Source organism: Drosophila elegans, unplaced genomic scaffold (genome assembly GCF_018152505.1).
Source record: "Drosophila elegans isolate 14027-0461.03 unplaced genomic scaffold, ASM1815250v1 contig_476, whole genome shotgun sequence".
NCBI classification, from domain to species: Eukaryota; Metazoa; Arthropoda; class Insecta; order Diptera; family Drosophilidae; genus Drosophila; species Drosophila elegans.
Genome location: NW_024545863.1, coordinates 18,871,759 through 18,895,841, shown reverse-complemented (window position 1 = coordinate 18,895,841; position 24,083 = coordinate 18,871,759). Strand labels below are relative to the sequence as shown.

Sequence of the window (24,083 nt, the reverse complement as noted above, 5' to 3'; positions counted from 1 at the left end):
TCACCAAACCTAAGTAGCAAACAAAGAAAACCAAGTAAATTTACAAGCCATTTGGCTTAAAGTAATTTAAACAAATACATGGCTTGCAATATAATTGATGTAAAAATCTGTGATACAAATTGTTTTATACCAATTTTTATGAACAAAACAACTGTTTGTGCACAATATGTTTGGTTAGTATTAAATAACTAATTTCTTTATTTATCTGAAGATGTTTTGTGATTAACTTTTTTACCTTAAATGAATTTATTACCTTAACTGGCGTTTAAAATAAGTCTTGCCTTGTTGAAACATTAATCAAATCATTTAGTGGCGTTTTAAATTTATAAATTCCAATACACCACTGTGCATTGGCAGTGCCCGTGTTTATGCCCCAATAAAAACAACAACAAGCTCTAAACAGCAGCGGTGAACGTTGCAATATGCCGAGTGGACCTCTCAAGTCGCCCCAAAGTAGCCCCAAGTCGTCTTAACTTGGCCAACAGCTTGGCCAACTTGGCGCTCGCTCCAGCTTGTTTTGGATCGGATCGGTTTTGTTTTGCTTGTGTTTTGCACTCGTATTCGTAATTGTTTCATGAAACTGGCCAACTCCAGTGAGGGTGGTGGACTAGAGGGGTATTGACGATGGGGGAGGGGGTACGAAAAAAAAAAAACAGGTGCGCAGTGCGCAAACGCGCGCGCATTTTTGGTTTTGCTTACTGGTTTTTTCGGTGCCTTCGATTTGGGGCCAACTGTTTTTCGATTTTAATTATGGTTTATGTGTCGCTTACGAACGCCGATCGCACAGTAAGCTTAACCGTCCGTCGATCGCTGATCGGCATTTACTTATCCAATAGCGCTATATATACACTATACTCCCCGTGCCCATATCCATACCCATACCCATAACACAAGGTTGCCAGCCAATGTCCGTTGCCACGAGTGACACGAGTGGAGGGGACATGTCGAGCCATTGAGGTTACCGCTTGCTAATTGTGAATTGCCTTCTGGGCGGATCGCAATGGAATTGGCTTCGAGCGAGAGCCATTGGCCAAAGTTATTGGAGTGGAAAGCCCCGATTCGAAGGTGAAGTCTCTGGCTTTCCCCTCTTAAAAAACCAGGCTAGGAATTCCTTACTGGCTAGGTGCTTTTATCAGATAAGAGGGTTTGCCTTCATCCATAAATCGGACTGGAAATTCCTACCAAGATAACTTATTTTATTACTAATTCATAAATACCAAACTTTTGGTGCTTTTCTTCAGAAATTAATTATGTGAAACCTATTGGTTTTCAGTAAAAATGAAAATTGGTGGTACCTTAAAATAATAATGTTCTTATCGATCAAGAGGTTTTGTATTTCATATCTTTGTAACCTATGGTTTTTTGTTCAAAAATTCGGAATTCAGTAAGCGGAAATTGTTCGTGTTGACCAAAACATTCAGAGATTATGTACTTCCTTTTAATATACCACATTCTATCAGCTGAGACCTTTCGGTTTCGGTTACTCATCCTAAATCACAAACAAATTTTGTGTAATTGACTGAAGTAGCTGGTGAATCATGAACAAAACACTGCATTAAAAACATTTTAATACCCTTCCTGCTTATCTGAGGCTTGGCACTTTACAACGTACGAGCAGCCTGAAAGGTAAACAATACAATATCTCGGCACTATCTGGTGACCCATTTTGAGTCATCAGATACGGACGACAATTGCATCCAGCTGATTCGTGGACTAAAGTCAAGGCATCGCGGTGCATAAGTCACACGGCGTCTTAATAAATATTAGATTGCCGCAATCGCGCTGATACACATGTATCTGAGTCTGCGACGAGGCAAAAACCAAGCAACGTTGATTGTATCTCCAGTTACGAGCGCACGCGTGTTTCTTGCGCCTTTGTTTTGTTTACAGTCGATTGCAAGTGCAATTTGTATCTGGCGGATACATTCCACATGCGCTGTGCTTTGCATAAAAAGTCCCGCTCAAATGGCCAAGTAGTTTGCTTTTGCAGCTTAACTGTAACTGGCAGCGATGACATTTTGTATCTGCTAGATACGCAGATAGCTCGCGGATAACTCAAGCGTAAATGCAATGCACGCACACACCAAACAAACCCTCCGGCCTTATTAATATTTATCAATTTGTTATTTAACTGGCTTCGATCTCTTTGTCCGCTGGCTGAGGCAACTTTTCAGCTCTCAATTTGCATAAAGTCCGATAAAAGATACGTTTTTTGTTTATAAGCCAACTCGTTTTGGATTGCTGCTCGCTCGCTTGTTTTTTTGTCAGGTTTTTGTTGTTCAATTGCCAATTTGACCTTATTAAGTATGATTTGTAAAATACCTTGCGTGCGAGTTAATTAATTGATTTGTTTTAAGCTAAAATTCCGCCGACTGACATCGCCGCTTTAACCCATAAATATTTAATTGTATTTTCCAAGCCCCCCTTTATTGATTGGATTTTTTAGAACCGTGCCAAAGCGTTTAAGGCAATTAAGTTGTGACAAATCTAACTGGCATTAATATAACCCTAGGCTGGGGGCTGAAATTAACTGAGAAACACACGAGACAGCTGAGTTTCTATCGAAATCAGCGGCTGGCAGCTGTGCTAAAAACCGAGTTGCCCTATGGGAGATAAATGGCAAATGTGTTGAAAATATGTTGCATTATAGAGCGTACGGTAATGCCGATAATTTGGCCACGATAGAGGCTCGATTTCGGGTTTCTATCCAATAACCAAATAGCACGCGCTGACCGAGAAGACGGTCTATGTGAAATTATTAACCAAAGGTCGGCCTAAAACCAATCCCATTCGTGAAGTAAGTATGGGGTGGCTAAACAGATATCCCATGGCAACTAATAAAAAAAAAACATGTTGTCTGGCAAAACATTATCAAGGCGGATGTGCGTGTCTCGGATTAGTTGATAAGCCAACAACTGCGATAAGTTTGCACCAAAAAAGTTAAATATTAAATACTGCAGCCTCTTATACTTGGCATTATCTTAATTAGCAATTACCAGGATTGTTTTTCTAAGAAATTCTTCCTCTGAACTGTATAAAACCATTTGGCATGACAGTTATTAAAGATTTAGTGGACATTTTTTTAAAAATCTGATACTTGTCAGTGATAAACAGATTAGGAAAAACTTCACTGATAACGTTTGTCTGAAACCTGTTTTTTAAGTACAATTTTGCTGATAAGATGCGATAAACAAAATGCAGTCAAAGTTTTTCATATACGAGTTAGATTACACCATATAATTATTTTATTTTTCGATTCTCCGCTTCCGCTACTGCGCTTTTGTGGCCAGATTTGTAATCTTTTTTGAGTCCAAATTTTCACTGCAAAGAGGAAGCGGTTGCTGGCTTTTTTACGCACAATTATTCTCTGCATACCCACCATTATGGGGAAAATGGAATGGATGGAAAAGAAAAGCCATTCCCAGCAATTTGTCATTGTTTGATTTTCTCTGCACTTGCTATAATTTTATATTTTTTGTTTTTCGGGTTGCTGCCAGCGGTTTTTCACTGAATCTCCGAGATCGGAACTGGAGCCAGCGCTCCCAAACAATTTGAGCATTTGATTGCTTTATTTCACTTTACAACGCAAATTGGTGGCTTTGTGTAGTAAGGCTTGTGATACTTCCTGCCTGCCACGGCTAATTATGAACAATCAGAGATCGCAGAAGACAAGACGCGGATCTCGGGATGTTGCTGTTGTGCTGCTGCAGCAGCCTGTATGTTGCACTTAGTTGCATGATTACATTTAATGGGCAACGCCAAAACATAATCATTTCGATTAAATAATCAGCTACTGAAGCAAACCAGAGTCAGCGGCCACTCTTCGCACATTTGCGCCGAACAACAAGTCACTGCGGTGAGTTGAACGCCACCGCACAGTAAAAAATTAGATGGCCTAACTCTATATATATATTTTAAAATTAATTTACACTCTTTAAAGCTTACGATAGGGGTTTGATTTCTTAAGATTATGACTAACTATATTTTGTTAAAATGAAAACTAAAGAAATACAAATGCTTAATGATTTTAGTACTAACTAACAGTTCGAAATATTTTTTCTATTAATGTATACATTTTAAAAAAATTTGTCTCTGTGCAGTGCAAGGAGCATGCCTTGTTTGTAATTATGAAAGTTTTTCTCTTTCCATGTTTTTCTCTCCCGAACCGTGGAACGTTATGAACTCATTTGTGGAAAAGTCAGATCCAAGCTCTGACTCAGACTCGGACCCATTTCATTCATAGCCACAAGCTATGGTCGCAGCTACAGCTATCGGAAGTGTTGCTGCCGCTGCACAAGTTGTTGCCGCGGTGAAATGTTGTTGACCACAAAAGTGGCTTGAACCTGAAAACGCCTTGCAATGTGATACAAAAATGTTATTGCCCGGCTGTGCAGCAGCAACATCTGCAGCACAGCAGCACAGCAGCACAGCAGCAACATAAACAGCAGCAAGAGCAATCTGAGACTAGTTTTACACCAATTTCCGCCGCTGCAAAGGTTAAAGACATTGCTTTATAAAGGGAATTTTTTTTCTATAACTTTAATCGAGCTTTAATGTGGCAATTGCCGTTTGATGTTGCTCTAATTGAAAAAGGAAAAAGCGAAGTGAAGTATGGGTGAGATCAAGTGGAAAATTATGGAAGGCGATTGCGTTGAGTGAGGTGTTTGAGATTTCCGTGAAATTCCTGAAATATTTGTAGCCCAAATATAAATCTCAGCCCGTTAAAGCCGTTTTTTTTTCTAAACTGGCAGCGAGTAAACACACAAAGCGAACAACATTTCAGTTGTATGTGCGAGGTTTTGTTTGTTTTAGATTTTACTATTATTTTTTATTATTTGTTCGGAGGAATGTTTTTTTTATCGGTCTTTACGGGTGTTCTGTTTGTTTTTTACTGCATGAATTTTTGTGGGTTAGCAGTCGAAACCTTGAAAACGTCTGCCAATCTTTTTTGCACATATTCAAATTTAATTTATGCCCCGCAATTTGTTGTTTTGGCTTATGGTAGAGATTGCCAGCTAAAATAAGTTAAGTTGTCAGAAAAATTCCATGTCATCTTCCCCTATTTTCTGTTGGCCAAATTAGTTGTAATGATTTTGGGTAAGCAATAAAGAAAAACATTTTCGATTGCTTTAGTTTCAGGTTTTAGCCCATTAGCGTTTAGTTGAGCAACTACCGAAACTATGAGAAAGTTAACATTTTAACAAGCCGTTCGGTTGAACTTTTGAATATGCATTATTCAATTGGCTCAAGGTCTTCGCTGTTTTCTGGTCGTTTTTTCTCCATAAACGTTTTTGGATCTCGCCAAACATAATTTGATTTGCCAGCTAACCTGTTTTTACCTTCGTTTACCTTTTATTCATCTCCCTGGGTGCGACGTTTTGATTGATTTAAGACGTTCGGAAAACGAAGAAGCCGCAAAATGTTTTTAGCCGTGATTGCGCTTATTACGTGACTCTGTCAATTGATTTGTGAGAAAAAAGAAAAACAAAAACTCTGGCTCAAAACTCTTGGCCCATATGAATGAATCGCGGCCCAAAGTTTTGGTTAGTTCGTGCGGCGGCTAAATAGCAACAAAAACTCATCGTGGCTAATTTTTAATGAAGGTTTTTCAATTGTTGTTGTCCGCTGCCGTTTGAGCCGGCCAAAGGCCTCAATTTGTTGTTATGTGCATTGAATTTTTAATTTTGCTTTTTTTCTGTTGGCCATTTTGGATTGGTTTTTTTCTAACAATTTGTTTTATTAACTGAAAAATACAATAAAATAATGGCAGCCATGCGGAGATGCCTTGTTACCTTTTTGGTATAATTATATTAATTCAAAACAATAAATTCTTTTAACAACTATTTTGGTCTCCTAAACCTTTTTGTTTTCTTAAAAAAATCTGAAATTTTTCTATTGTTTACTTACCTAAGCCCATCCAGAAACGAGGTATTTTGTTTTCAACTAGCAAACCTGAACTTTTACCCAAACTAAGCAAAAATATTCCATATACAAATATATTTAACTTTTAGACACTATAAAAATTAATAATAAATAAGGTCCGAATATATTAGAATGTATTACAAAACGTTAAAAGCAGAGATAGCAAATCTCTTTTGGAATTGCGCAATAACTAAAACAATTCAAGTGGCGGACTTGACGGGCATTAGCTGAAATTGCTTAAACAATTACTGGAAATGTATTTAAAGACTTGAAAGTATAATTACCGAACAAACTATGAAATTGCCCCTATCTAAGGCCTGATAAAGTCCTACGCGTGTGCTGAATTAGTTGAGAACGGAGTTGTTTACAAAAGGGGGGTGAGAAATGTGGGGTAACAATAATATTATATGTATAATAAACAGTGCAAAAGGTACATTAAATTAAAAAAATAAATACCATACTTATATGGTGACTGCTTTCTCGAGTAGTTATTTTATTTTGAATAAAGCTTACAATTTTAATAAGTAACATGTTTTTAATATTACAATATTTTTTTATTATTTTTATTGAAATTGAATATTTTTGTATTCTATTTATGTTTAATACAATGGGTATCCAATTTGATATGTTTTTATTTAAAAATACCTTCCCTACTTGTGCTAATTGATTCTATTAATCCTTAAAGATCATGGAGATTTTCCATCTTCTTACTTTATGTTACCCTTTTCTTATTGTTATTATCATCATCCCCCTTGCCTACGCGCCTGGAGCTGGCGAGCTATATCTGATCACGCACTTAACATATGATAACTGATAAAAATATTCGCCGTCGTGGAAGAGGGAAATTTTATCGCTATAAACGTGTCGTGTCCTAGCATTTAATTGGATTTCTGTTATATCCATTGTCTGTTGTCCAGGGCAATTAGAGCTTCAGCGATAGTTATAGTTTATTTTTAGCGACATTTTCGCATAAACCCGACAATTTGGGGCTTCGTGCGAAGCTCAATCACGCCTCAACTGATTCTTAGCTATTTTTGGTCTGTCAAGTGGACCATAAAACCGAAATCTTGAATGTTATAAAAGAACACAAGCGTCCGGTTCGAAGGGGCATTCGTTGAAGCGTAAATTGAGGAGAGCTGGCTGAAACAATTGATTTCAATTTTAATTAACACCCCCACAATAGCCACGCCCCCCTCCTCACCGGATCGCCCCCGATCGCATACGGTTTTAATTGGCACTTGCTCTTTGGTGGTCGAGGTTCGCTGAATCTTAACCCCTTAAGACGACGGAGTCATCCAACGGCACAAATTAATGAATGAAATTACAATGGGGGATGGTCCCAAAAGAGGGGGCACTGTTTGGCCGGAGGGTTGGCATGGTAATTATATTGATGTGGATGGGGGTTAGACATGACTAACCCCTTGTTTTTTGTCAAAACACATTTTTTATGAAGTTTATAAATTAATTTTTCTATAAATTGCGTTGAAAATAGATTTAACTTATATTTTTTTATGTTTCTGAACAATCGAAGGCATTTCTTACATTTTACTAGGCTGCCATATCTTTAATAAATGTATTTCAAATTTCCAAGAAGTCAGGGCTCATATCTTTCCCCCAAATTTTATTTCCTACTTTTCCAAAATATGCAACCCGAATGTGTTTTTTCTACTTACAGCATTCCATAAGATATTCACTCATTCATAGAACGCCTCCACAGTTTCTCCCCTTCTTGTTTTCGACTTCCACAACCGCCCACCCACTCTATATTTTTTTTATTCGTTTATTTTTCATTACATCTGTAGATTCTGTCGGTTTTTTGCCTTCGTATTTTGTTTTGTATTTCTGTTTTTTGCTTCTCTCGTCATCGCCATCACTTAAACTTGACCTTTATTTCCATTTATTGCTTATTACTGCATATTGCCTTAGTATTCCCATTGTGTTGTTAGTTGTTGTGTTGTTGATCCAGTTGTTTCTGGTTGTTGTCGCCAAAATTCTCTCAATGGGCGCCTCCCACTTGCACTTTGCATGAGTTTTTTCTGTAATGGTTTTAGTTTGTTTTTGAATCAGTGGCGTGGGCTTAAGGGGTCAAATATTCATAAGCTTAGCATAATCTTGTAATAATACAACTATTATTACTAGACATAGTAATAATAATAACAAATTCCAAAATATATATGCTTAATTGTTTAAAAAAATAAGTTTGATACCCTGTCTATAATTATAAATAATGCTGATCGTTTCATACAAAAAGGAAAATATAAAATTTTTGTTCTGCATGTTTTCAATGTAATTTTACCCAAGTTTAATTTTTTTATTTTTGTTTTCCAATTGATAGCTGCATAACAATTCAATATTGACCGGCTCTACTATACCTCTCTGCGTTTGATTGATAAAACCCACACGGATCTGTATATGGAACACAGTTGGCTACCATCTATCTGTATTTGTATCTACATACCTACCCACCTCTGCGATGTGTTCTGTTTTGTTCTGGCAATTTCCTTGTAATTGTTGCGCAAACAACTGAAATGCAAAAAAAAGTCAGCTATTACTAAATATTAGCATAGAGAGAAAAATTCTTTCTTCTGTGCGGGTAGTCTGTTTCTGTGTTGTTTTTTTTAGTTATTACTCATTAAATATGCAGTGGCGTATGAAATTGCGCATAAATCACAGACTTCTGGCTTGGCGGTTGGCTTTTCCTTCTCACTCTGATATATGATCACTGGATGATATATGAGTTGGCTATTAGTTTTAGTTCTTTAATGATTCATCTGGGAGTGTTTAAGTGTTGGGAAATTGATTGTCTCGATGCTAATAAAAAATGGAATCGATGAAGTCCGACTCTTTGTTGGAAAAGAAGATGAACAAACAACAGATGAGGTGTCTTAGAACATAGACAATGGAAACATTCCATAAAAATTCCAAAATCCAGCTTAAACTTAGCGTTTCTTTTTCCCCTCGACTGTTTGTTTCCCAACTAAGCGTTAAAACATTATAAATTCCAGTTGTTTCTGGTGCCTAGACGGCGGAGGAGTTCTATAATCTTGGAAACCAGTTTTCGGCTACCAAAATTAACACGATGGCTGGAGGGATTTGGATTTGGAAACAAAAAACTTGCATTCTTTGATCGGATGAAAAACGAAAACTGAAAAGTCGAGAGATGCATGTGTTTAAGACTGGTTTTCCCTCGCGGTCTTTCGCACCTTTGATGTTGGTTTTTAATGCTCTCGAAAAAGGGGGGTTGTCCAACCAATAATGTCTATGAGAATTTGATTTCTTATAATCGAATTCATGGAATTTTTTCCCAACTTTAGGCGCGGCCTGGCCCGGCGAATGATCAATCAAGTGCAGCATCAGTGGAGGCAGATGAATACCTAATGAGTACGGGTACGACTGACAAACACACCCATCCCTGAATACATATACCCACAGTCGTAGACCCAAACTGGTTTAATTGATTCAAATGAAGACGACGACGACGACGACGACGACGACTGCCACGATGATGTTGAATGACGTTTGTCCGGCTTAGGCTTAGGCTTTGCCTCTTGCTTTCTTGCCTTTTATACCGATTTCAGTAATATGTAAATCGAACTCCCCCCGGTAGCAAACCGCTCCCCTCACAAAACGTCAAAATAGAAAACTTGCAAATCACATGCAACAATTGATGTCGATTGTTTGCCGCTGGCGTGTCATGCAACGTTTTGTGCTCACCCTTTTGTGGCTGCACTCGTGTTGTGTGTTTGTGTTCATAATTGTCTCAGATGTAACCGCCCCACCCCCTCAAAACCCCTTTATGTTTGCATGCTGATCACTTGTCAGTCAGGGGCGTTCGGTGCCCCCTCACATTGAACCCAACGTTCACCTTTAGTTGCACTCGCACAAAGGGTAACAGGTGTTCCAGCTAAAGGTAGATCAGTTTTTAGGATGAATATTATTATTAAATTTGTATTTAATGAAGAATTATAAAGATAGCTTCTAGAGTAGATAAAAGTTAGACACATAATATTTATTTTATCTATAGATTAATAATATTATCTGATAAAAAAACAAGTTTTTCTGACAAAAATAGCCAAGAAAGCTATATCCTATTTAAAAACCTTTTGAACTGCGGTACTTAAGTTATTTTAGAATCAAACAACGTTACCAATGATCACTTAAATGCACTGTATATATTGAAATTATACACAATCACAATCATAGTTAAATCAAGTTTATATCGGCATTAATATGAGGTCGACTGAATTATAAGATATGCAAACGATTTAATTAAGTTATTGAAAACGTTGTATGTATAAAAATTGATAAAATGCCAAGCCCTAATTATTGCTCTCATTTTGTAGTTTAATTTTGCGGTCAAAGTTGACTGGCAGTTTCCATGTTAATGTCAATTGTGGCTGATTCCCGTCTGCCCTTCTGACTTTGTGTTGCTTTCCATTCAATTACTAAAATTAGCCCGGATCACTAATTGTTGAAAGATGCAATTAAAGCTATTCAGACCCAGACGAGACAGATGCAAAGATAAAAGTAGTTAAGAATCAATGGAGGGATCGTAGGTCACACAACTGGAAAAGACTGTCAATGATCTTTTGTCCAAAATCTGAGGCAGGTAGCGAGATTTTTCTTGTGTTTAAAAATACATTTAGATATTACCGACCCACCCTCATAATTCGATGGACGGAAGTCGGTGCGGTCATAAATACCTAATCTTTATGGACAGTGGGAATCAAAGAACTTGACTTGTTTATGCCTCCTCGATCCCCTCGCTCACTGTCCGGGTCTTTATCCCACCACTAATTACTTGTCTCGGTCTGCTGGGGCATAACAAGCCAGGCATTCCTTAACTCAAGATCAGGATAAGATGTTTTGAGAGTTCGGCGTGTAAATGCCTCGAAGTCCTGTCCAAAGGCATTCAAATGCAAAAGGTAGAGCAACGAAGCCACTAAATAAAATCATTAAAAATAATGAACGCACTTCCGCTGCAATTGTCGGGGTCTTAGAACTTTACACAACATTAAAATGAAGCAGCCAAGGGGAGAAACTGACTTTGTGGCATACACGCAAAAAAAAATCTGAATTTAAAATTTAAGATCTTAAATGTAGGGTTTAAACAATAACTTAACAAATAGTTTACCTAATAATAAAAAACAACTTTATATAATATATTATTGTTGTTAGAAACTTTATTTAAATATCACTTTATCTTGGATATTGCAACTTAACATGTGGAAACTTATATTTTTTATGTGTAGGGGAATATACTCGTAGAATGCCGCACAAATTAAAAGGTTGAAATGTTCCCTCCCCGAAACCCAGAACCCAACTCGTTGTCGAACTCGTTGTTGGTTGTTTGGTTGTTCGGTGGTTTGGTTGTTTGGTTGTTCGACTGTCGTGAGTGGCTCGGCAATTGCAATTACATATGTAAGATTGTTCTCAGATGCCGCTGAAGCCCAAAAGGAAAACGATGTGGGGGCATGGTGAAACGGAAATAAAACTCACTCCTCCCTGGCCGTAAAAACAAAGGCAATGCTGGTTACTTGATTGTGGGGGCTGGACGACACATATAAATTATCAACGACGCAGCCCAGACCTAGACTCAAATCCCAACCCATTGCCGGTGGAAGCGGGCCTGGGTCTCTAGTTATGCATAGATACAGATACAGATTCAGAATCATGAAGGTTGCTGCCTCAAAATGGGTACGGATACAGGTACAGCCTACGCCAAATGGAGCTCATCGTTTATGCAATTGGTTTATGGGCCAGATATTTTATACTTTATTGCAATCGATGTAGTAGACGAGTCAAGTCGTGATGAAAGTGCGAAACTGGAACACCTAGTGGAGCTGAAAAAAACTTTGAAAATAATATCCATTTTAGTCTAGTGTTTAAGGTGTGAAGAGGAAGAAGTTTATGTACATATCTGAAATGTCTAGTTCCATAAAAACTTCAAAAATCTTCTAAAAATTTAAAACAAGTTCTGGTTAAGATTGCCCAATATTTAGTAAACAGTTTTATTTAATAGCCCTAAATCAGTTTACAAAAACAAGAAAACCACTATTAAGCTTTTATTAAAATTGATTTGATTTTTGCCGGTTTAGTTTATTAAAACTAAATACTTTTTTCAAGGCCACAGAAAACCTAGAAATAATATAAATTATTTATTTTAATTTTACGTAGACGGAAAATCAGGTGTGACGATTTCCGAAGGTCGTGACACTGTAAGTTAAAGTTATTTGTTTACAATATTAACAATTTGTAAATGTATAATACTTAAAGGTCGAACTTTAATCAAGCTTTACATTGCCTTTCTATTGTCATGAATGGTTGGGCAAACACCAAAAGTCATTCAATATTCTTGACCATAAAGTGATTGATGGAGGTATCGTCTAAATTCTAGGTGAACTATTAAATTAATTGATTGTAGAATTTAAGCTTAATGCTCGAATTAACCTTTAAACCTGTTGAGCCGCCGCAATGCCAGAGACACATTACCCCAGCGTGCATTCTCCAAACTAACAGTCGAATCACCGCAGGGAACAACGTGTCTGTGGCTGTCGAGTTTCCAAATTGATTTACCATTCCGGGTGTCATCATTATATCTGACCCAATTGCTCGCGAAGAAGTGTGACACATTTCTGGTGGCAAAGATCAATTTGGTTTGGCCAATGGAAATGGACCACAGCGTCGCCGGTTCCGATGCATTAGTTTCGCTGCTGAAAGTTAACTGGGAATCGGCATCGACATCGCAATTGAAATTGAAATAGGAATAGGAATGGGTTTTTGGAGTGTGGCGTGGTTTAGTTGTTTGTCTGTTTGTTTACACAACTGTTGAAACAGTGGCAAAGTGCGGAATCATGTTGCGGCTTTGTTTGGCCGGGCATTGCTAGTTTGTTTTTCTATTTTTCTATTTTTCTTAAGTGAATTTTTCTATTTTTGTTTCTTTTTTTTTTTTTTGCTTTATTAGCCGTACTCTCTTCTGGGTTATTTACCCATTGATGACAGTTGTCGACGTCTTCGAATGGCGCTTGGCCAAAAGACAAAAAACAAGGTCAGGCCCAGAACTTTCCAAAAAAAAAAAAAAAAAAAAGAAGGTAAAAATACCAGAGGAGATACGCCAAATCGGCGGGAGAACAAACAATTAGTCAGGGAGGGGCCCTCGCAATTTGTATATGTGACCGGGAGATATGCGCGCTTTTTCACACTACTCTTCTGGGTTAACGTCAGCGTTAACCCGTTTGCCGGGCCAATTACCCCGCCCCATAACCCAACATGAATATCGCTTAAAACAGAATAAATGTGCCTCGACAATTGCTTGATTCATGACTAAAACAGCTGGAGAAAGAGGAAACCGAAACAACCTACATAAAGTATCTCTGCCTTCGCCTTTTCCTCTGACTCTGCCTCTGCCACTGTATCTTGTATCTTGTATCTGTTGCTGTTTTTGTTTCTATACTCGTATCTGCGCTGTGACGCATCTGCGATACCAGTGGAGAACTGCAGCTTGAAGTTGCCTCTTGGCTCTTGATTGCTCTTGATTGGCCTTTGTTTTGCTCTTTCTCCCATTGTGCAAGTTTTGATTTCGCCTTGCGTTTTGATTTGATTTCGATTTGTGTCTGGACGAGTGTTTATTTTCATTTTCAATAAATCGCTCTATAATTACACTCCGGGGGGGATTACCAAACCCCCTCGATGTGAAAGCTGCCGTCAAATTATCTTATTTCACGAGGCGTGTGAAAACAATTTTGATCTTAGTATTTCCAAATTGATATATCTATTGTGTTTTCTTCAAATATTTTAATAGTTTCTTTTGTTTATCTTTTGCAGGCCATACCGCATAACACGCCTTAAAAGCTCTTCAAGATTTGTGGATGTTTTCGGTAACTATAAACATTTTTATAAAACGCAATAAGCTATCTCAGAAAAAGTTTATGAGGAGAGGCCTTAAAACAAGTGGAGATCACCCATGACTTGGTTTAGTCCACGTCCCACTCGACTGCAGTTAAGTGGTTCGAAAACACACTATTCATAACTCGTGTGCCATTAACGCTGGAGGCACGCAAACTTTCGCACGGCTCACTGCTCGCATTGAGAACCTAAATATGGGTCAATTACTCATAGAGTGTGAGAGGAGGAGAAACAAATTTCTTACATAACTGTTGACGTAGTACGATTTAGTGGTCGTAAAGTATCCTACAAATGCGTTAAGGGGTATACTCAATTCATATAGTTGTTTACCCATAACAAAAGTCTTTTCCGTATTATTAAACAAGCAAATTCACTATTGAGGATCAGCAATCGAAAAGACATAAAGGGTTAAACTGTATTTGTCTTTGGGGATATATTAATTATTCGTTTTGCTTATTTCGACTTTAGAAATATTTATTTATATATAATAAATAAATTATTATTTAAATATAATATTTATTTTAACAACGTGCTTCCGTCGTTTACTACTGAGAAACCTTTGGTCTGGAGTATACTTAAACTGCTGGAAAGATTTAGCTACAGTTGAGTTCTAATTGCCGCTAGTCTTACTCGCATTCGCATATGGTGCCTAACTGTTGAGTGGCTGTTAAATGCTAATTTGCTCAGCAGACTGACCGTTGCTGACTGCCGGCTTTAGTTTTTACTGCTCTTGAATCTTAACTGCCTTTCAGCGTTAAATCGGCGGTGTTTGTGTGCCTGTGCGTCTTAATTGCACCGCGAGACCCATTTGAGAGTTGGCCCTTTTAGGCCGGCTTTTTTGCTTCATCTTTACTTATTTTTGCTGTATCGATTGCCAATCCACGCACATGCAAATTGAGGTCGCCAGAGATCAACGATCTGTATCTGTATCTCTACCTGTTTTTGTATCTCTGCCCTTGTTTTTGCTCAACTTTAGCTGATCGATAGTTTTTTCCGGAGTTGATGCGATGCAAATCTGAAGCGTTATTAAATCAAATATATTTGAGTTTTTGGTCGTCATGCTCGGCTGACTGGCATCGATAAATCTTTGGATTACACAACATTAAAGCTGCATTTGATCATTGTTTCGTGATCGGGCTATAACAATGTGAATTTGTCAACGGAAACGATCTGCGACAACGGCAGCCACGAACAATTGCTCACATGCAATGAATATAATTTGTTTAGATCATTTTCGGGTTGGCAAATTTATCTGTTGAAACCCATCCGCTTAAAAATAGGAACTTATTCGCAATTAATAATTGCACAACTTCCCTCTCTGATCTATCTCAATTAGGTTAAAAACGGACTTTTGCCGTTCCTCAACATCTAAGCTGGTTTGACTAATCGGCTTAATAAAGCAAATCGTCCCAATAAACCACTAATAGCCTGAAATAAAATCAAGTTTAAATGAAATCATGTTTATTTTATGTAAGCCGGAACGAACTTTGAACTTGAGCAAACAAAAAAAACACTTGAATTGCCAAGCACGCCAATAAATTGACAATGTTGAATATATATTTACACTCACATGCAAATTTGAATTGGTAAACAACCTTAACAATGAAATGCCGAATGACAAAATGTGGTGTAATAAATCAATCAGTTCGGTTGTGGCTGTGATTCCCGGTGTATTTATTAAAATATATTTGAATATGATCTAATATAGTCAACCAATTGTTTATTTTATTAGCCTTTTTGCTCAGGCATTGGTTTTATAAAAAATATTGGTCAATCAATTTGTAAATCATAATTTTTTTTTATGTGTATAGAACTAACAATAACATAACTTTTACATTCTGCGACATTTTCGAGACTTTCCACTTTCCTTGAATATAAAATCTTTTTATTCACTTCACGTTTACTCATCGCAAAAAGAATCTGAAGCTGGAGTAAAAGTTTGGCGGCTTATCTTGTTCTCCGCTTAATTTCCACTTGCGTTTTTGCATTAAATTTTATGTCGCCGGACATGGAAATGGCTCGGCTGATATTTCGGACTTGGTTTTCACCTGGTCGCGGCACGTAGCTATTGAGATAGACATTTGACACACCAACTGACATGTCAGGCCGTCGTTTTGGGCACAGTGAGAGTTATCCCCCCCAGCTGGCCACAAATGGCCAAAACAAATTCTTGTAGTAAAAGTAAATGCGAATTAAGAAGAAAACGAGCTCAAGTTCAGACAGCAGGTGGCAAATTGTTTTGGCACATGCCAAAAGCAAAAGAAACCAAAACGATTGGCCGGACCAGTTTTTGCTTAGAGCCAGACCTGTCTGGATTCGCCAATAAGATAAAAATAAAACCATTATAAATTCATTAACAAACAAAATCTTTGATAATTATGGTACGGCCAAGAAGGGAGGTGGGGGAACGTGGAGAGCTTCTATAATTTTTCGTGAAATGTGCGTCAGCAGAAAACGTTTCTTTATCCCAATCTACACGATTCGTTTGATCTGGACAACAAACTAGCCAAACCTCAAAATGGCAAAAAGTGCCTTAGGTGATAGGTTCATTTATTTATCTGCTATTCCTGTGCTGTTTTTCTTTTAATTTTATCCGACGCGTGCTTCTTGAGTTTTGTGTTAATTCGTAATAATTAATTTGAGAATGTGCAGAAGCCGCAAATGAAGCGAGTCTAATAAATTATTTATGAATGTCGGACATGACAAGAGAATTACGGGAATTTCCTAGATACAAAAAAAAAACGAAGATTCCTAGAAATAAAGGTGCCATTTAAATTATTTAAAAACCCCGTTGATAGTGTGGTTTAGATTAAATTTAAAGTCTTTGGGATTTTAGCTCTTTATTTTCTAGAACCGGAATGCTATTTAAATGAGTTGATTTAATGTGGTTAATTTCGCGTTTGTTCCAAAAGTGCAAGCTTACTAAATAAGTACTTAATGTTTAGGCCTTTTTTTTATTCAATCCGAATGATTATTCTTTATAAAAAATAAATTTAAAAAAATTCAAATAATTTCGATTTTAATTTCAAAATTTGTTTACTTCGTTTTAGAGATAGCCCTTATTTTATTTTCATATTTATTTTATAGCAAACTTTTGTTTTTTTTTGTACATATTCCTCGCAATTACTCCTCAATATATCTTTATTTATTGCCTTTTTATTTCGAGCTGCCAACATTTGGCGTTGTGGCGTTTCGATCGATGCGCTGGCTGCACAATTACTTAGCCAAACGAGTGAGGCAACTTCGGAATACCTAAAATTGCATTTAGCCAAACACGGAAGATGCCACCCTACTCACATATTCGCCGCAAAAGTTGCGTGTGCATAAGACTGGGTTTGTGTGCCTCGAAATCGCATTTGATGCCATTACAACTGCGGCAAATCGGTTGTCACGGAGGTCTATTTACGCCGCCTAATAACCGGAACGGGGTTTCTTAATATTTAAAATCTGAAAAAAAAATTCGCAAAAACAACAACATCAAACCAATTTTAATATTATATGTAAATTTAGTCATGTCATTTTATTTTATTTTATCTCATTACTTAATTCTTAACTGTGCTTAAAACTTGTTTTTTCTAAATTGTTTTTCTATAGATAAAGCGTGAGTTTAATTTGGCTTGTGCATGGTGATTTTCTCAATTTCTACTGGAAATTGCGCACTTGCAAATTGAAATCAGTTCTGACGTAAACTTAAAGTGGTTGGTTTATTACCCTTGACTCCATCAGACTCATTTAAAACCGTAATTTCTAATTAGCTAATCGTATAATAGTGGCTTTAAAACGATTGTTAAATAATTATAGCTCACGGGTTAAACCGGGCGGATTGAAAACTCTTTTTCGAACTATATCCTATGAGAAACTTTTTCATATATGTAAATATATATAGAATCCACTAGTGAGTTTATACAAAATTATTTACAATAATCAACGACTTTTTAAACATTATGTATTTAATTCTTGGAAATCAATTAATAAATGTACAACAAATATTTGCAAATGTGTTAATAAAAAGTAAAAACCCTTATAACCCAGTTAAGTGTTTGTAGAATTTGTTAGAATCTTTTTACAATAAACCATTTCCTTTCTGCATTAAATATTTTTTTGAAATACACATTTTTATAATTATGAAGTAATTAATAACTCCCAACATTATTTGCATAACTTTATTTGCTTTACTTAACTTGTTAGCTCCAAATATAAAATCGACTGACTTGTGTTTTAGCGTAGTGCCAAAAGTCACATTATCAACGCATAAATCTAAAGCAAGCCACTTAATTTTACTTTAATTCGTTTCACAGAGCAACATATATATAAAAAAAACATTGTGGTTGATTTTGGAGTCGCTTGCTATCGTTATTTGGCAATTTTTCCTTCGAATTAATTTCATGCCCATTTGCTTGCTTTGAGTTCGTATTATTTTTTTGTTCAGTTTATTTATTTATTATTTTTCGTTATTGAAATTGGAATGGCAGGTGGAATTTGTAAGCAATTTGAACGTTAATTGAAATTCAATTCAGGTCCAAGAGGAGCAGGCGAGGTATAAGAAGAGCATCAGACAAGTTTGCGCCAATTACAATGCAAAATAACTACGTTAATTTTTGTGCGATTCATTTAAATTGCTCAAACAATAAAAAAGCATACAGAAAAATAAAATTAAAAAAATTTAAAAAAAAATGTAAAGTAAATTTAAATTTAAATTACTTTTTGAATTGAAATTAGTTATACGTAAATATAATATTATAAAAACTCGAAGCATGTTGAATGTGTTGTATATATTATCTGTCATAAAGAAGAATAGAAAGTCAATTTGTATATGAATGTTAAATCGGTAAGTTATTCGTGAGAATTGAGGCCCCATCATGTTTTATAAAAAGAAATATATATTTATGTACGCAGCTTTTTGGGCTTTTGAAATTTTGAAATGTCAATCGGTTGCACATTTTGAAAAGTCCTTCGTTGAAAAATGTTGATCTTGTTAAACTTCTTTTGAATTAACTTCGTCATCAATCAGTTGTCACAATCAACCACTAAGAGGAGACAAGCGAGAATACAGAACAGTTGAGAACCCTTCCCTCGAACCAAGGTTTTCGCTTAACCCGGTCACATGGTCACCGTGCGGTTTGCCAGATGGATGCATTTATTAACCCGACCCAGCCAGTTTCCACAATCCAAACAAAAAGCCTCAAATGGTACATTTTAAGGCAGCTGGTTGGCAGGCAAAAACGAAAATTAAAATACAACCAAACAAAATGCAAGTTTTTTTCCACCAAAAATTTTCTCACGTAACAAGTACACCAGCCAGACACGGAGCGGGAAAAACTTTTTCAGAAAACTGAAAAGTCCGACAAGACCGGGCCAAGCAATTTACTTGAGCACTGAAAAAAAACTGAAGATTACCTGGAATTTATATTAGGAAAACGAGTTATTAATGTAAAACATGGCACGCTTTTAATCGTGCTTAATTTTATTAACAGATAAGTCCATTTTTTTAATGAAAGCATCCGATCGATCTTCATAGAAAGGTCAATACATTTTTTCCAAGTGCAAAAAACAACTTGTTGTTGGCCAATTTTTTGGCGTCTGCGCAATCCATAAGAGGGCATTAAGCCGCTGCTGCTGTTGGCCGATTCTAAATATCAGGCAAGGCGATTGCAAGTAGCCAGCAGCAGAAACTACAGCCTTGGCTAATGGCCAGTCAACGGCAACTGACATGGGCGATATCGACCGACTCTCTTGGCCAAAAGCCGAGCTTTTAATGGCTCGGTGGCCTTTCCCTGCATGTGTGCCTGCAATTTGGTGGCATGACTAAGCCCTGCCCGCTTATCTTGGCCAAGAATTTGACTCTTGCTCTTTCCACGGCTGCGCAGGCCATGCCGATATTGTGCCGGAATTTTAGTGGAAAATTTTCACACGAAATTCAACAAACGCCCGTTAATTGCTTGACAAAATAAACCTTTTCGCGAATAAAACGTCGAATGAGCCCGTCTATAAAGAAGCGAGTAAATTGCCGACAAGAATTGGCATTGGCCGGCCAAATTATCATTTTGCACAATCACCTCGATCACTTCGGCGTCAGACACTTGTCTGTTAAGGGTGTCACCGCCAAACACCAATGGGGAATTCATATATTTGTACTTGACGATCGTACACAATTGGAGTTGGGTGAGAAGTAACAAATTACAAGAATATACAATGTGGGGGGAATTTGTCGGATTTCTTTCGGTTTACACAAAGCCAGTTCGCAGTTAGATCTTGATTTTGGATTGTAATAACACATGTATAGCTTGATTGGCTGCTAAATATTATTTTAACGCCTTTGTTGTTCGAAATAAGATTGTATTATAATCAGTTTTCGATTGTTCACCATTCAAGAGTTTTGTTTAGATAAACTTGGGCCGTTTGTCTAAATATTTAATTAACCCTTAATCTTAAAAATTTTTTTCGAATATTTTACTTTATTACTCAACACCTTAATTAATGGTCTATTTTATGTCTAGTTATATTACTATATTGCAATTCTTCTTTTTATTTTATTTTTACTACCAACTTTGCATTTTTTACTTGAATATAGGGTATAAATAGTGCTTAAATAGTGCATTGACTTTGTGCTCAGGATTATTTTATAACCTCTAGCACTAAATCATAGTTTATCTAATTATTAGTTGATAGCTAATTACCGAACACTTTGTTTAGGAAAACTTTGGCTAGTTGGAAATTTTCCTAATCAAGGTTTATGGACAAATAAAAATGAACAACACAATTGGCAATAAAATATCGAGAAAGAGTAAATGCGATTATTGGGCATTGTACAAAAATTCAGTGATTGCCATTATCAAATGCAAAGGTCTTTCCTGAAAAGTAAAAAAAAACAATAAAGTTGGGTAACTGCTGACAAATATAAACGGCTCTTAAACAAACTATAAGAACTAAATATTATCCCATATTAATGTGTGAAGGGAACTCAAATTTCATATGTGAGAATTCCGCACGTAAATCCTCATTTATTCACAAACATGTCATGCACATTAACACAGCTAAAACAATAATGGTAATGATGCCAACCCTTTGGCCAGACATGAAGTCATCTAGAGGCTACCAAACAATTCGCTAACGACGCCATACCTTTGCCATTTGATCACAATTTGTAAAGCGATTCTTTCTCTAACTGTGGATAAATGTTGTTTACCCACCTGACCATTCCAATCCCTTCTCCATTACGAGCCTCCGCACCCTCGACTGTAAATATTTGCCATCGCGATTCTTTGCTGCGGGCGATTAATTTTCACTTTCCGCTTATTGAGGATAACCAGCCCAACCTGTCCCGTGTAATCGTTAACTTTTTAATGGATTCTGTTAGAATAATAAATTCGATTTAATCAATTTTTTGTTCATGGCGGTGGCTTTACCTGTTCGACTTGTTGTTGCGTCGTTGAATCGGTATTATTAATTGATGATGCACACGCTCATCAATTGTCCGCGTTTGCGAAGCTCTTTCCATACGATAATTACGCTTAATTTTGTTAATTTTTTGGCAGCAATCAAATGTGTGTGTTTCGGCATTTCTTTTTCGGCGTTGTCTAGTTTCAATTTATTTTTCGATTTTTGTTTCGTTTTTGTCGTTAGCATCGAGGTGATAAATAAAGCTGAAATCGTGTCCGAGCGTTCTTGAGCCTTTTATTTATGGCATTCATCATTAGACTGCGTCATGATTTGAATGAATAAATAGATGGCCCGATCGGGATGTGGCTCTCTCTGAATAACAAGGAGTTTGTCCACAGTGACCAGCCTACTAAGCTGCCTCATAGAAGACCAGTTCCGTGTTTGGAAATACTTTGACTGTGTATTGCCTAACCATTGAGGAAACCAAAAATATGTATGATTTTTGGTTGCCCCACAGAGAAACGCTTTCTCACACAGCTCGGTCTATAAGTCCCCGCATAAGCCGATAATTGTAATTCCTTGGCCAACTTTTACCGCCTCGGGCTCTGGATACTCAGTGTGTCCCACCACCTATCACCGGCAGATAAGATTGAAAAGTTTAATTAAAAACAGTCAATAAAGCCAACAAACAGCCACAAAATCAAATCAATCTACCAAAAAAAAAATTGAAAGTCAATTAATAACCACTGCAATGCAGTCAAATGTCAAGCGGTCAAATCTGTAGACTCCAAAGCAGTGGAGATTGTTAAGACCGTAATGCGACTATTTCAGTGGATCTTGAAGCTTATTGCCCAATTGGCTGGCTCTACAAATTAACTGACTTATAAGTAAGATCTATTATGTTTACTTAATATTGATGATGCCGATAGCTCAATTCCTCATATAAATCATAAAAGTTATTTACTATGGTTTATAAAGTTAAGAACATCAATAAAATTCTTTTTATTGCGGACACTTAACTGTAGTCCTAATTTAATAAACTTAAGACCCGCTTAATTAGCATTAGTAATCTACACCCGCTGGCAAAGCAATAACTTAAGGAATGTTGTGTTTTTTGGGTAGCAGGTGGTCTTGTAAGCTGCAGTGATTACCAAACTGAATGGTTGCAATGTTTGCAATGGAAGAGGAAACTTTGAAACGTTGGATAGTTGTTGGTGTTGCTGCAGGCAATTGTTATTGTTGCTGCCGTTGCAGTTGTGTAAACGCATACAAAACACACATTAGGCATCATTTTGCATGTTTAGCATGTTTTGCATTTTGTTGTTGCTCAATTAACCCGCTTAGACGGCATTTTTCTGGCCGCTAATAAATTTTCGAGCCCATGTTGCAGTGCATTTAAAGGTTTAATGGGGGTGGGGTGGACGATGACAAACAATTTACATGGGTTTTTTGCCCAGACATTTTGGCACGCCTACAAATGTCCCATTGTGTCGTGACTGGCGACAAATGTTTGGCAATAAGCCGCCGTCGAAGTCGACAAATTTATATGGGAACTTTTACGTATTTAAGTATTTACGTACTCTTCTGTTTGCCAGATAACTACGCACACAAAAATATCGCTAATAATTAGCAAAAATTTCAGAGGAGCTTAACTTTCACCCGAAAGATACACACAGACTGCGCCTCGGGGCACTTTAATTAAATAATTTTTATGCATAAATATTTGCCGAGTCTTAGGGGGATAATTCTTTTTAGGCTCCATTGTTTGTCTCCTTAAAAGGTTTTTGTTTTGTATTCTGCCAAGCAAATATGAATAAATTATAGTTGAGAATTGAAAAAGGCATTGGGAGTGCACTTTTGGAATTTTAAATAAAGTTTTCGACTTCATTTCATTGAACAAAAGAGCGAAAATAAAATCCAAAATGTAAATAAAATGATGTCAAGGCATTCACTTTCAAAAACAGCAAGAAATTTTAATACGAAAAAGGAGAATTACGCAGGCATAAAAAATATATAATTTGTAAAACAAAAACCTGCTGCGGCTACTTCAACTCAATTAGTCCAACAACAAAGGCAACAGTAGCAACATATTTTGTTGGCTAAACTTTTGAGCCCCATTAAAGCCGGAGCCCCCTGCCCCCTGTTCCCTGCACCCTGCCCCCCACAAACCCCATTAAATCTCGTGATCTTCTGGTGTCCGACACTAAAACACATACTTTCGACGCAGTGTTCTTTCTGCACACTTTGTTGCTGCCTGTTCTTGTGGGATAATGTACTTTATTATCTGTCTATAAACGAAATTAAAACAAATTGTGGGGGTTTTTACACTATAAGTTGCCTCTTAAGATGTACGAGCTTTAATACCCAATTCAAGTGAATTTTGCTTTATCGCCAGTGAGTGGCCCGAAAAAAAGTAAAAGAAAAGGCAAGCAAAAGTCAATGTCAATTGTTCCTTTGTTTCATTGTGAGATGAGAACTGAATTTTTAATTTGTTTCCAAAGTGAGTTGGAGTCGGAAGGTTATGGAGGTGGATATGTAATCCGAATAGATGGGCATGTGTGATTGTTTCTAATGGTGGAATTATGCGAATTAAAAGTTCTGAGAAAAACATTTGCAAGCCCGTATATTTTATGAGAAATGCTCATAACATCTTAAAGAAATATATAAATAATATAAATAAACACTAGTGAAACCCCTTATATTACTAGCATTCCTTTTTTTTACTAAATAGCTTTAAAGAGCTTTTTTTTATTGGGAATTTATAATTTCTAGCTTGTTTAATGGGTTCTTAAGTTTTACTTTTCATAATAATAATACATGTGCTTTACTTCTTGGTAGTAAATTAAATTACTCTTGTTTAATTGGTTGCACACAGA

The 24,083-nt window shown here is 36.7% G+C and overlaps 1 protein-coding gene across 2 annotated transcripts in view; it reads left to right on the top strand.

The window, feature by feature from the left end:
• The window catches only part of LOC108139228, a 34,826-nt gene that overhangs the window by 3,299 nt on the left and 7,444 nt on the right, over nucleotides 1-24,083 (top strand). For both annotated transcript variants that reach the window (XM_017261892.2, XM_017261891.2), the window contains exon 2: nucleotides 13,747-13,799. The gene's annotated coding sequence lies outside the window, so the exon portion shown is untranslated. The remainder of the gene's footprint in view (nucleotides 1-13,746; nucleotides 13,800-24,083) is intronic.